The following is a 16,175-nucleotide window of genomic DNA, read 5'->3' as shown; positions in this document are numbered from 1 at the left end:
AAGCCTAACACACACACACACACACACAGAGAAATATAAAAGACACTTTGATTTTTTTTTTTTTAGCACGACTGGTGTCGGGCAGCAGCACTACTTACGTTGCTGGCTTGATCTTGTGCGGTACTGCAGTTAAGCCTAACATGCACACACACACACACAGAAAAATATCAGACACTTTGATTTTATTTGTTTTTAGCACGACTGAAGTCGGGCAGCAGCACTACTTGCATTGCTGGCTGGATCTTGTGCGGTACTGTGGTTAAGCCTAACACACACGCACACACATACACACACACATACACACACACAGAAAAATATCAGACACTTTGATTTGATTTTTTTTAGCACGACTGGAGTCGGGCAGCAGCACTACTTGCGTTGCTGGCTGGATCTTGTGCGGTACTGTGGTTAAGCCTAACATGCACGCACACATACACACAGAAAAATATAAAAGACACTTTTATTTATTTATTTTTTAGCACGACTGGAATCGGGCAGCAGCACTACTTGCATTGTTGGCTGGATCTTGTGCTGCACTGCGGTCAAGCCTAACACGCATGCACACACACACACACAGAGAAAAATATCAAAGACACTTTGATTTGATTTTTTTTAGCACGACTGGAGTCGGGCAGCAGCACTACTTGCATTGCTGGCTGGATCTTATGCAGTACTGCGGTTAAGCCTAACACGCACGCACGCACGCGCACACACACACACACACACACACAGAAAAATATAAAAGACACTTTGATTTTGTTTTTTTAGCACGACTGGAGTCGGGCAGCAGCACTACTGACGTTGCTGGCTGGATCTTGTGCGGTACTGCGGTTAAGCCTAACACGCACGCACACACACACACACACACACATACACAGAAAAATATCAAAGACACTTTGATTTTATTTGTTTTTAGCACGACTGGAGTCGGGCAGCAGCACTACTTGCATTGTTGGCTGGATCTTGTGCGGTACTGCGGTTAAGCCTAACACGCACGCACACATACACACAGAAAAATATCAAAGACACTTTGATTTTATTTGTTTTTAGCACGACTGGAGTCGGGCAGCAGCACTACTTGCGTTGCTGGCTGGATCTTGTGCGGTACTGTGGTTAAGCCTAACACGCATGCACACACACACACACAGAGAAAAATATCAAAGACACTTTGATTTGATTTTTTTTAGTACGACTGGAGTCGGGCAGCAGCACTACTTGCGTTGCTGGCTGGATCTTGTGCGGTACTGTGGTTAAGCCTAACACGCACACACACATACACACAGAAAAATATCAAAGACACTTTGATTTGATTTGTTTTAGCACGACTGGAGTCGGGCAGCAGCACTACTTGCGTTGCTGGCTGGATCTTGTGCGGTACTGTGGTTAAGCCTAACACGCACACACACATACACACAGAAAAATATAAAAGACACTTTTATTTATTTATTTTTTAGCACAACTGGAATCGGGCAGCAGCACTACTTGCATTGTTGGCTGGATCTTGTGCTGCACTGCGGTCAAGCCTAACACGCACGCACACACACACACACACACACACACACAGAAAAATATAAAAGACACTTTGATTTTTTTTTTTTAGCACGACTGGAGTCGGGCAGCACTACTTACGTTGCTGGCTGGATCTTGTGCGGTACTGCGGTTAAGCCTAACACGCACGCACACACACATACACAGAAAAATATCAAAGACACTTTTATTTTATTTGTTTTTAGCATGACTGAAGTCGGGCAGCAGCACTACTTGCGTTGCTGGCTGGATCTTGTGCGGTACTGTGGTTAAGCCTAACATGCACATACACATACACACAGAAAAATATAAAAGACACTTTTATTTATTTATTTTTTAGCACGACTGGAATCGGGCAGCAGCACTACTTGCATTGTTGGCTGGATCTTGAGCTGCACTGCGGTCAAGCCTAACACACACACACACACACACACACACACACACACACACAGAGAAAAATATCAAAGACACTTTGATTTGATTTTTTTTAGCACGACTGGAGTCGGGCAGCAGCACTACTTGCATTGCTGGCTGGATCTTATGCAGTACTGCGGTTAAGCCTAACACGCACGCACACACACACACACACACACACACACAGAAAAATATAAAAGACACTTTGATTTTTTTTTTTTAGCACGACTGGAGTCGGGCAGCACTACTGACGTTGCTGGCTGGATCTTGTGCGGTACTGCGGTTAAGCCTAACACGCACGCACACACACATACACAGAAAAATATCAAAGACACTTTGATTTTATTTGTTTTTAGCACGACTGAAGTCGGGCAGCAGCACTACTTGCGTTGCTGGCTGGATCCTGTGCGGTACTGCGGTTAAGCCTAACACGCACGCACACATACACACAGAAAAATATCAAAGACACTTTGATTTTATTTGTTTTTAGCACGACTGGAGTCGGGCAGCAGCACTACTTGCGTTGCTGGCTGGATCTTGTGCGGTACTGCGGTTAAGCCTAACACACACACATACACACAGAAAAATATAAAAGACACTTTGATTTATTTATTTTTTAGCACGACTGGAATCGGGCAGCAGCACTACTTGCATTGTTGGCTGGATCTTGTGCTGCACTGCGGTCAAGCCTAACACGCATGCACACACACACACACACACACACACACACACACACACAGAAAAATATCAAAGACACTTTGATTTGATTTTTTTTAGCACGACTGGAGTCGGGCAGCACTACTTGCGTTGCTGGCTGGATCTTATGCAGTACTGCGGTTAAGCCTAACACACACACACACACACACAGAGAAATATAAAAGACACTTTGATTTTTTTTTTTTAGCACGACTGGTGTCGGGCAGCAGCACTACTTACGTTGCTGGCTTGATCTTGTGCGGTACTGCAGTTAAGCCTAACATGCACACACACACACACAGAAAAATATCAGACACTTTGATTTTATTTGTTTTTAGCACGACTGAAGTCGGGCAGCAGCACTACTTGCATTGCTGGCTGGATCTTGTGCGGTACTGTGGTTAAGCCTAACACACACGCACACACATACACACACACATACACACACACAGAAAAATATCAGACACTTTGATTTGATTTTTTTTAGCACGACTGGAGTCGGGCAGCAGCACTACTTGCGTTGCTGGCTGGATCTTGTGCGGTACTGTGGTTAAGCCTAACATGCACGCACACATACACACAGAAAAATATAAAAGACACTTTTATTTATTTATTTTTTAGCACGACTGGAATCGGGCAGCAGCACTACTTGCATTGTTGGCTGGATCTTGTGCTGCACTGCGGTCAAGCCTAACACGCATGCACACACACACACACACACAGAGAAAAATATCAAAGACACTTTGATTTGATTTTTTTTAGCACGACTGGAGTCGGGCAGCAGCACTACTTGCATTGCTGGCTGGATCTTATGCAGTACTGCGGTTAAGCCTAACACGCACGCACGCACGCGCACACACACACACACACACACACAGAAAAATATAAAAGACACTTTGATTTTGTTTTTTTAGCACGACTGGAGTCGGGCAGCAGCACTACTGACGTTGCTGGCTGGATCTTGTGCGGTACTGCGGTTAAGCCTAACACGCACGCACACACACACACACACACACATACACAGAAAAATATCAAAGACACTTTGATTTTATTTGTTTTTAGCACGACTGGAGTCGGGCAGCAGCACTACTTGCATTGTTGGCTGGATCTTGTGCGGTACTGCGGTTAAGCCTAACACGCACGCACACATACACACAGAAAAATATCAAAGACACTTTGATTTTATTTGTTTTTAGCACGACTGGAGTCGGGCAGCAGCACTACTTGCGTTGCTGGCTGGATCTTGTGCGGTACTGTGGTTAAGCCTAACACGCACACACACATACACACAGAAAAATTTAAAAGACACTTTGATTTATTTATTTTTTAGCACGACTGGAATCGGGCAGCAGCACTACTTGCATTGTTGGCTGGATCTTGTGCTGCACTGCGGTCAAGCCTAACACGCATGCACACACACACACACACACACACACACACACACACACACACACACACACACACACACACACACACAGAAAAATATCAAAGACACTTTGATTTTATTTGTTTTTAGCACGACTGAAGTCGGGCAGCAGCACTACTTGCGTTGCTGGCTGGATCTTGTGCGGTACTGCAGTTAAGCCTAACATGCACATACACACACAGAAAAATATCAAAGACACTTTGATTTTATTTGTTTTTAGCATGACTGGAGTCGGGCAGCAGCACTACTTGCGTTGCTGGCTGGATCTTGTGCGGTACTGTGGTTAAGCCTAACACGCACGCGCACACACACACAGAAAAATATCAAAGACACTTTGATTGATTTTTTATTTGACTATATATATTTTTTTTGAGTCCAGAACTGGGGCCCAGATGGACACAGCAACAGCCAAGATGTATCTGCAGTTCAGCACCAGCCCAGATGGACACAGCAGACAGCAAAGCACCAGCCCAGAATGGATCAGCACCACCAGCCCAGGACACAGCAGACAGCACAGACAGCCCAGATGGAGCAGCAACAGCCCAGATGGACACAGCAGACAGCACAGACAGCCCAGATGGATCAGCAATAGCCGAGATGGACAAAGCAGACAGCACAGTCTCCCAGCCCTACACTACCCACCCTCCCTGTTCAGTCTCCACAGCCGTAGTGAAATGGCGTTTGTCGCATGGTCCCTTATATACTACATTGATCATAGAGACGAAAGCTCATGAACCGCAAGATTTCAGACTCTATAGTTTTGCCTCGGTTTGAGATCCTCCGAGTCAGGCGGGAAAAATCGAGCCTCCTTGGATCAGACTCAGATCTGCTAAATTCGGGTGGATTTGTATCTCAGAGATCCGAACCCGCTCATCTCTAGTTAATAAGTGAACCCCTGTGGGGTAAATTTACCAAGATTCGAGTTTGGTTGAGATTGCAATCTCGGATGAGTTTAGGCATGTTTTTCATCTCGCAAATTTACTAAAGACAAACTTGAGTGAGATTGCAAACTTGAAACAACTCACCATCGGTCAAACTCTGAAGTACTTTTCATGAAAAAAAAGCAACTCGGGAATTTACCAAGAATTAAGATTACAATCTTGGGAGAGATTGTAGCAAACTCCCTGATAAATTGAAGTTTTAAACACTCCACCTCCTGAGCTGCGAGTTTTGCAGAAACATACACAGATCAGTGTGATTGTGTATATTTCTGCATGTGTACTTAATTTAAAGTGTTTTTATAAAAAAAAAAAAAAAATTACATAGGGTCCCCCCCAAAACCATAACCAGCCCCGGACTGCTCAGCCAGTCCTGGTTCCTAAAATTATGAGGAACAAAACAAGCAGGGTTCCCCCATAATTTAGGAACCAGCACCTGGCTGTAGGGCCAGTGCTGGTTTAAAATATAGGGGGGGGGGAATGTGTAGGGGTCCCCCTATATTTAAAACCAGCACTGGACCCAAACCTACTGGGGCGTAATGCCATAGCCAGGAGACTCCATGGCCAAAGCATTCGCACCCCAAGCCAGTAAGCCCAAGCCAGGGATCCTAAACCCCAGGCTTAGGTTGAAGCCCAGGGCTCTTCCCCACACCCTGGTGTAGTGGGTAGCAGGGTAATAATGTATTAGAGAGTTTCAAACTATTGTAATTTACAGTGGAACTACAGGTAACAGCATCTATCATGGGGTCTCCATGGCCAAAGCATTAACACCCCAAGCCGGTCAGCGCAAGCCAGGAATCTCAAGAGAGGTGGAACCCCCGCAAGAAGAGGTCCCCCTTCTCCCAAAACCCGGGGCTCTTCCCCGCACCCCTGGGCTGTGGGTACGTGGGTAATAATGTGGAAAATAGCTATTGTAATTTACAGTGGAACTACAGGTGCCAACATGCCTGCCCTTTGACACTTGTGGAACTATAAGTGTCAGCAGGCGGCTGGCACCCGTACCTCCACTGTAAATTAAATAATTAAAAAAACAGTACACAAACACACTCTAAAGTAAAACATCTACTTACCTCACTCACACATACTTACCTGTGCTAGCTGGTCAGTCCCCTTCTCTAGTAGAATCCATTTGGAGTACCTGGAATAAAGATCTTATACTCACCTCCATCATCGTGCTGGTCTCATAGCATCCAGAGGTGTTGGTAAAATAAAAAACCGAAACCCGATCCATATACTTAGTTAAGCGGTGTATGTGTGTGACAATATACACCGCTACCCAGCTCCTGACTGTTCAGTGTGAACTGTCAGGAGCCGACAGCCGATCAGCAGCCACTAACTGTAGAGTGGCCGCTGATTGGCTTCTGCTCCTGACACACTGACCAGCCCACGTGGGAACTGCCGGAGCCAATCAGCAGTGTAATAAAGTTTTACTTTAGACGGTGTGTGTGTACTGTGGCCCTGACTCAGAGCCGGACGCTCTGACAGAGCGCTCGCTCTGAATTAGGGCCGTCCCTCCTCCTATTTCGAGCGGCATCCTGGCCACTCGCATAGCTGTGGGTGACCACCCACAGCTATAGCGAGCAGCCAAAATGATGGTTGCGATGGTCAAGACCATCACGACCATCGGGCTTGCGATGAGACCTTGCGGTAGGGTCTCGCTGCCGCAAGCCCTGGAGTGCTTTTGGCTCTATCAGAGCCAAAAGCACTCCCACTGACATCACTAGTGATGTCAGTGGGGCCGGCCCCAGACGGTAGGCGTTCCCATGGAACGCCTCCGTCTGGGCAGCCACGCCCCTGGCACGCCCACCAAAGGGGACGTGCTGTCAATCACCATCGACAGCACGCTCCCTTTGGTGCGAGACCCATAACGACGGCTTGGCCGTCGTTATTCGGGTCTCGCGCATGCGCACGATGGAGCCGCCTCTTGACCATCGCGACCATCAGGCTTGCGACGGAGACCCTGCGGTAAGGTCTCGCTGCCTCAAGCCCTGGAGTGATTTTGGCTCTATCAGAGGCAAAATCACTCCCACTGACATCACTAGTGATGTCAGTGGGGCCGGCTTGAGACGGTAGGCGTTCCCATGGGAACGCCTCCGTCTGGCAGGCACGCCCCCGGCACACCCACCAAAAGGGGCGTGCTGTCAATTTTGACAGCTCGCCCCCTTAGAACATCGACCCTCTTGCGAGCGTACTGCCGCTCACGAGCGGGTCTGAATGACCCCCACAAATTCCTGATGTTTGGGTATCTGCACAGGCGCTGGACCCATGCTGCGCATGTACAGTATGGGACCTGCAAGTTCGCCCGTAGTCCGGCAGCAGGCTGCCAGTGATTGACAGTCTGTTGCAGTTTGCGGCTGGGAGGGGGCCGTGACGGCCTCCCTTTCCTGAAACGGAGACATGTCGCCGCCGTTGGGGGGGGGGGGCGGGGGAGGGAAAAGGCCAGGGTCTCCCTGTCGGCTGTTGAAAATTTCCTTGGCTTTTTGTTGTCTCTGCCGCGACCAGCGTGCATGACCCCATGGGTCACTCGGCCGGCCGATGTTAGCGCAGATTATGCGATGCTGGGCGCAGGTCGGATAAGTAATGCATGCAGGAGGCATGACACCACCTGCTGCATTACCATAATTGCAATGACATTGCAACGCTGCTTGTGTTCAGCTTTACAATTCCGTCAAGTGCTGAATCAGGCACTATATTCGGGAAAGGCTCATACTGAAAGTCAGTTACATTGTAATGTTGATGTCCCTCCAGCAGGCCCACCAAGAGCCGCAGCGGGCCTGAGTAACAGGGGGCGTGGCCTAATAGCATGAGGCGTGGCCTCATGCTATTAGCTTTGCAGCGCCGCGTGCTGTGGAGGGGGTGCTCTGAGCCCCCTCAGCCCTGCTCAAAGCCAGGGGGGGTACGATCAGAGTGATCGCTCCCCCCCACAGGCATAGGAGACTGCTGTGGCTGCTACTCAGCAGCCACGAGCAGTTTCCCACTGCAGCTCAGCACACGCTGTGTGTCATGGGCTGCTGTGAGGGAGGGGGGGGTGGGCTGCGCCAGACCCTGGCCCCAGCCGGGCCCCTCAGGAAGCCGGGGCCCGAGTAATCTGTACCCGCCCCCCCCCCCCCCCTATCGGCGCCCCTGCCCTCCAGTGCTCACTCTTATAAAGACAGTTAGGTGGGTGTCTATGCTTATTTTGCTCTCTGGATCCTGACATATTTTTACACCTTCAGAGACTGAAAACATATGAAAAAATGTAAACTGTATTGGGGAGGTGTGCTGTCCAGGCAGCCAATCACAAGATGCTTTCTCTAATACATGCTGTTTTTGTTCTCCACACCCCAAAATGCAGCATTCTTCAGCAGCAATATATTAGTGTCGTGACCATGGAAAGTTGCACTCTAGTTTATGACTTTTGTATGTGCAAATACGTTTATAGCCAAACATTTTCCATTAGTGACGACAGGCTCAAGAAATGATGGATGCAAAATATATATAATTACAAAATCTTCTGCCAAAGTATAACCACATTTTATATTTCCTGTAAAAACATTTTACAATTTAGCTATTATTTACTGTATAAACTGAATGGTACTGAGTTAGAAAAGCCAAGTTATCTCTTTTTATTCCAGACAAATTCCACAATAACAGTAGTGAGCATGCAGCTGCTAATACTCACATTTATTTATAATAAGCAGTTGGTAGAGCCCAAAGCATTCCCATTGGTACTTGGCAGCTAGAAGACTACTGTGTATTATTAATCATCTGAACCACTTCACTATGCTAATTAGAAATCCTTTTAAATGGATACAAACCCGCAGATAATTCACCATATTATATACGGCATACTCACTGACTGTCATTCTCATGGGTGTTGGTAGGGATTAAGAGAAAACAAAAGTTTTGACAAAGTTAGTGACCAATAATTGTCAACATTTTATCTGGTCTGCCCAGGAGAAATTGGAGGGGGAGACCCAAGTTGGGTGTGTTGGGTTGTGGTGGTGAAATGTCATCATTGTCCTGCTGTACAATGGCTTGATTTGCAGAATTGTGCAGTTTGTGTGTTTGGGACAGAGGACGGGGAGTCACATTGGCACAATTCATCATGAATGGTGCCATCAAACTGTTGAACCAACAACTTCTCTGGGGAAATTGGAAGGTCAGGGAGGTTTATCTACTCTCTCTCATGTGAGAGAGCTCACCAGGGACGTGCAGTTAGGGTTTGCTATAAAAATTATTACAATAATACAAAGAAGATATTTATAACTTATAAACATCTTCTTTGTTTATTGTAATCATTTTTATAGTTAACACTCACCAGCTTTGTGGAGCTCGCTGGAAGATGAGAGATGAGGCTGCAACAGCTCAGCCTCTGTATAGTCAGACACTACTTGCAGAGCTGGTGGCTGGGCCACACCACGGGCAGTAAGCTGCTCAAAAAGAGAGCTAATAGAGGCATGCCTCTGAGTATGGGGGGTGTGCCTTGAACACAGATGGACACCTTGATGTGTCATGTGACCAGAAGTGCACTGCAGTGCTTAGAGATCAGCAGCAGCAAGAGAAGACACAGTGATGCAGGTAGGAGAATCAATGGACACTGAAGCTTAGTGTATTGAGGGGAGAGTTACAGTGAGTAGGGGGTGAGACAGGCTTCCAGCACCATCTCCATGTGTATAGTACCTCTCCAGCCATTGACCTCACTGCACGTCACTGGAGCTCACCAAATTCCGAAGTCTCCTAAATAGTATAGAACTTTAGGAAAACGTGTACTAGATAAGAGACAAAAGTGAATATGGGCAGTAAGTAACACATACTGTAGCAACAAATTCATGATTAGCTTTGTTCATTCTGGTACAAAACAATGTGTAAATGTAATAGCCTGCTACTTGCAGGCAGCGTCAAAATCCGAGTGAGTCTGGCTGATTTTTTAAAGTGGCAATCTTTAAAAGACAAAAGCAGATTGTTTTTCCGACAGACTTCTGAATCTCACTGATGCATGCAAGTCGCAGGCTATTACATTTACCCTAATGTCTGGTACAAGCACATATCTAACTGCTTGCTGCAAACTTTTTTGCACATTAGCACTCTGTTAGCTTTCATTATATTGCAAACAGTAGGTGGCTGCATTGCTGACCATTAATTAATAAAGTGAGTCTGCAGCAGACCCACGTAGTGACATTATCAGGTGAGAGCTGACTGCTATTGAGGGCGACATACTAGAGGCCTTTTAGCGGTGCCGCAAAGGCATTACTATGAAATACTACTTTCTGCCCTTCCCTTGTGTACTAGTTTGTCCTTAAATGTGCAAGCACTGAAACGCCCACTTTCTGCGGTGCTGCACGATGCAAAACCTCCAGTGATTCAAGATACTCCACTATTGGGGTACAGCCACATGCCCCACGCACACTTGCACTTGCCTATGACAGGTGCAGTGTCCCTGTCTAAACTCCGTCTAAACATGGCTTCTATGTCTGAGATCACAGCTGTTTTTAATGATAAGCACACAACACGCCCTTGCGTTGGATTTATTTGCATTCACTTCCACCTCCCAGTCACCACCTAGGAATGTCCAAAGTTTTCCCTCACTAGTTCTGATACCAGCAGTCCCGTATACAACAGCGCATTTGTGCGTACACATAGGGTAACGCATGTGCCATAGAGATTTTCAGCACATGCGCAGTAGCCAACAATCACTCAACCATGTGAACATCTGCATTGCAAGCAGTCAGCGTTCACGTAGATCTGCATGCATACAATAGTGTATTGAAGACATAATTCAATAAATCATTTCCTATACCAGGGCCGTAACTAGAGGTGGGCGAACGGTGCTGCCACACAGAGCGCAGGGCTTTGTGGGTGACACTGATGCCACCCAAAGGTCCTTACTTCTGGCTAGCAGGGTGCATGGAACGGAACGGCACCCTGCAGCCAGGATCACCACTCACCACAGCATCCTTTAGAACCCAGAAACGCACCCTGCAGCCTGTACAGTCAGGCTTCTGGCCCCACTCCCTCTGTGCAATGTAATGACATCATGTGTGCAATGTCATGACATCAGGTGCTCAGGGGATGGGCCTGCACAGGGCATGTTTGTGCCCTGTTATGGCGCTGTATTATACAGTCGTTATAAACAGGCATAGCATATCAATATAAGTAAATTATGTAATTTGGCAGAATGTCACATATTTACAGTCAATGCGTAAATTATTAATAAATCAACAAAAATGTTCAGAATAAATAAGACCCACTGAAAAATCAGGTCAAATCAGGACAGTCATAGTGCATGAAACTTAAAAAATTAATCAGCAAGCAACAACAAATGTCACATGACTATAGCCTTACAAATAAGTTTACAGTCCTAAATCCCGATGGTGGAGCCCGACACGGGACTTAAGATAGGTGTAGACATACCGACGCCTATCTTAATCCTGATGCCGGAATAAGGACAGATGACATCCCGAAAGGGGTAAGCCGGGGGCATGTTAGCTGTAAGCTATGGGGAGGGGGAGGAGGGGGGGGTATTAAGTTTAGGCTTCATAGTGAGGTTAGGATTAGGTTTTGGGGAGGAGGCTAGGGTTAGGCACCCCTGGGGGGGTTAGGGTTAGGCTCCACTGGGGGGGGTTAGGGTTAGGCACTAAGGGGGAGGGTTAAGTTTAGGCACGAAGAGGGGAGACTCAGGTTTAGGCACTAATGGGGAGGGTTAGGGTGCGTGGTGGGGAGGGTTAATGTTAGGCTACAAGTAGGAAGGGTTAGGAGGGAGGGTTAGCTTTACTGTTGGCATGACACAGGACTGATGGTAGTACTCACCTTTCCTTCTCCGGACAAGCATTTTTACAGATGCCCCAAACAATCTGAAAGGGGATTCATCAGAGAAAATAACTTTACCTCAGTCCTCAGCAGTCCAATCCCTGTACCTTTTGCAGAATATCAGTCTGTCGCTGATGTTTTCCTGTAGAGACGTGGCTTCTTTGCTGCCCTTCTTGACACCAGGCCATCCTCCAAAAGTCTTTGTCCTGTGTCATGCCAACAGTAAAGCATCCTGGGACCATTCATGTGTGGGGTTGCTTCTCAGCCAAGGGAGTGGGATCACTCACAATTTTGCCTAAGAACACAGCCATGAATAAAGAATGGTACCAAAACATCCTCCAGGAGCAACTTCTCCCAACCATCCAAGAACAGTATAGTGATGAACAATGCCTTTTCCAGCATGATGGAGCACCTTGCCATAAGGCATAAGTGATAACTAAGTGACTCGGGGAACAAAACATCAAAATTTTGGGTCCATGGCAAGGAAACTCCCCAGACCTTAATCCCATTGAGACTTGTGGGTGGCCCAGAATTTGATTGACAGCATGCCAGGGCAAATTGCAGAGGTCTTGAAAAAGAAGGATCAACACTGTAAATATATAAACTTAATGTAATTGTCAATAAAAGCCTTTGACACTTATGAAGTGCTTGTAATTTTACTTCCGTATACCATAGTAACATTTGACAAAAAGGTCTAAAAACACTGAAGCAGCAAACTTTGTGAAAACCAATATTTGTGTAATTCTCAAAACTTTTGGCCATAGCTGTACGCTTGACTTACCCTCCACACCCTGTTGCGCACCTCTAAATGTAGGGCGTCGTAACCGTAAGATATGATTGAATCTGCATATGGACATAAATGTAAGTCTATTTAGTGCGCATGCTCAGTATTTCATTGTTTATTTTTTATAAGAAAAAACACACTCTTACAACTGTACATGTACCTTAATAAGTTCAACTAAATATGGCGCCTAACAGCAATAAGAATCAGCACTCTAAAACTTGTTGAGATTTATATTCCTTAAATGATAAAAGAATGATTTATAAATTTATTCTATTCATCTTTCATAGAATTTTCCTTTTATAGTTGAAAACATTGATTGGCTTCTTTCCAGCATTTATTAAATGGGTATGAAAGCCAATAAATTTGCTAGAACTCCTGAAGACAAACAGGTCAGTTAAAGTAGTTTTAATATATACTGTATTTTATTTTTATCATATGGAAGCAAAGAAAAAAAAAAAATTATAATGATTTGCAAATTATGGATGGTGTGCTGTTTTGTCAAGTGCTGGTACTGTACATCCACCAGTTGTCAGATATAAATCCAATTTGATTGTTGGTTATTTATCTGTAACCCTCAACCTCAAGGGCTATGATGTCATTTATGTAATTTGCCTTGGGGCTGAGGCACACAAGGGCTTTTGCACTTCATTAATGCCTGGTGTGTTAACCCACTGTGCACGGATCCTCTTTTGGTCATTTTCTGTAGTGTCTGTGTATGTGCTCATTCATACAAACATACATGGAGATCAGGAGCTGTAGTCAGCATGCTTTGAACACCTTTACTGAACTGAGGACAAACATAAAGCAACACATTTTTCAGCAGCTGTAAAGTAATACAGTGATATAACAAAGTGGTGAAACATGGTACTGCAGGCATTAAACAACAATTTGAATCTGGCAGAGGCAGATTCCAATATATAACAATTCCCTCCCGATGTAGATATTTCCTCTTCCTCCCTGCTTACAAGTCCAGTCATTGTGGTGTGTGTTTTACCCAAGGTGGGTAACTGCGGTCCTCATGTAGGACCTTTGAACGTGGAGCATGAGAACTTATGGTGTCTGCGGACTCCTCCGGATATGTGTTCACTTCGACAGTATCATGGGGTTGAAACAATTGTGCTACCCCGGACAACTCATCCACACAATTCTCCTTATCTGCTGGTGCAGGCATTGACATTGTAGTAGATTTTTCTCCATCAAGTGCAGGTAGTCCATTATGCTCCCGTAGTTGATCCAGGTGTCTGTGCCACAGTACACCGGGCTCAATTTCCACTTTGTATGACAATGGCCCTCTAATTGTGTAACCTTTGCGAATACCCACTTCTGCTCTCCATGGTAGTTACGTGCCAACACAGTTTGTCCTACTGACAAAGGCCCTGATTCAAAGCCGCTCGTAAGCGGCCGCTCGTTCGTTCTGACTGATGTTCGCACATCTGCGCATGCGTACGGATTTTAATATGCATGCACGAACCAGTCAGTGCGGCCGAAAATCGTTTGTTCGCTATATAGCGAATGCCTGCTATTTTGAGTGACAGAAGGAGGCGTATGTGGGTGGTAACAGGGGAAGGTGTTTGAAAATGGTGGTGTGGAATTAGATCGCAGGCGTGCTTAAAGGTCAAAACGGGCGTTTTAAGGGAGTGCATAATTAATACAGCAGCGTCATTGACCACGTCACTTGTTTTTTTTTTACTCCAAACTGCTCGCAAATAGCGGTTGAAAAAAACAGCCACAAGAATAGCAAGCATTTCATACGCTGTTCGATGTACTCGATTAATCTAATAAATAGCGGACATAACGTATGGTGCGATCGGCAAGGGGGCGTATTTTTCAAAATTACAACCGCAAGTTTTGCTCGCTCGTTCAGACTTAGAGGCATGAACAGACCGCAAATAGCGAGTGGCTCTGAATGAGGGCCAAAGCCCGAATTGTGGTGCCACCGGTAACTGCATGACCACCAACTGCTACAGTTGCGGGTCATGAATCAGTCCGCGAATATCTGGTTTGATCACATCCAGTCTAGACCTGATGTTCTTACCCATGAACAACATGGTTGGTTGTGGCATTAAGAGCATGCCTGTCTACAAACAAGACACTGTAAAGCTTGTGCCGTAATGTTCCCTTATCTGTGCGCATGGCGCAGCAAGCTTGCTCTAAAGTTTGTATGAAAGGCTCAGCCAATCCATTCGTAGCTGGCGGATATGGGGAGGCAGTAATGTGCCGAATGCCATTTTTCTTCATGAAGGTCCAAAACTTTTCACTGACCTACTGCTCCGGTATCCCTGTTCTGACATAAAGACTCCTCAACACTTCCACCGTGTGTGCAGCTGTAGTAGAAGTGACTGTAAAAACTTCAGGCCATTTGGAACAGGCATCCACCACCACCGGCAACATGGGCCCCAGAAATGGTCCCGCAAAGTCCATGTGAATCCACAGCCACAGGGTGGTTGGCCACTCCCAAGGGTGCAATGTCACTGGAGTGGGCACATTTTGGACAGATTGGCACCCGGAAAACTCACTGGCCAGATTCTCCAATTGCTGATCCAACCCTGGCCACCATACAAAGCTCCTAGTGATTGCCTTCATTTTGACTACACCTAAGTGGCCCACATTTAGTTCCTTTATAGTTTACCAGGCATGATTATCTGCAGCCCCCAGAGGTGGCAGCTGGAATCAACTGTCAACTTATGCCTCCGATGAAAGTAAGAGGCCTGCTGCCGGCGCAGTGGCACAACCCACCCTTTTTGTGTCGCTGTGAGTACTTGAGCCAGGAAGAGGTCTCGAGCAGTCTCACATCTGATCAAATTACCAGTTATGGGAAGACATTCCACTTGTGTCGTTGTGAAAATATCCCAAGACTCCTCGGTTTTCTGTGTCAATAGGGCGGTCTGTAAAGGCAATTGTGACAAACCATCTGCATTAGCATGTTGTGCAGTCCACTTAAATTCTATAGGATAGCAATGTTCATCTAAGAACCAGGGCCCAGCTCTGCATTCTTGCAGCCGCAGTGATAGGAGTAACCTTCCAAGGTTTAAAGATGGATAAAAGTGGTTGGTGGTCAGTTATAAGCATGATTTTCTTGCCATACCGTATTACACCCCAAACCAGGCTTAAGCCTTCCCAGTCAATCTGTGCATACTGTACTTACATTCAGCCTTGCAAAGGCGATTGGGTGCTCCTGGCAATCGTGAAGGCGATTGGGTTCTCCTGGCCATCTGGCATAGTAAGTGACATACCAGCTCCAATGCCCTAAGCTGAGGCATCACAGGTCACTCTAACAGGAAGCGATGGGTTGTAGTGGGTTAATACTGTTTCTGACGTAATCAAGTCCTTTGCCTGTGTAAAAGCACGTTCACAGTCTCTTGACCATAGCCATTTTTCACCCTGCTGGAGAAACTGATATAATTGATGCAGAACTGTTGCTAAGTTAGGCAAGAATATATGGTAATAGTTAACAATATGTGGTTATAGTTATGAACCCCAAGAAGGAGCGAAGCTGGGACACGTGTTTTGGCGGAGCAGTCTTTAACACAGCTTCCACTTTTTCCTGACATTTTTGCAGTCCATTGGCATCAATAGTGTGCCTACAGAATGTAACAGAGGC

Source organism: Taudactylus pleione, unplaced genomic scaffold, assembly GCF_031769625.1.
Source record: "Taudactylus pleione unplaced genomic scaffold, aTauple2 ptg000192l, whole genome shotgun sequence".
NCBI lineage: Eukaryota > Metazoa > Chordata > Amphibia > Anura > Myobatrachidae > Taudactylus > Taudactylus pleione.
The sequence above is the reverse complement of the archived record's forward strand: the minus strand, read 5'-3'. Positions refer to the sequence as shown.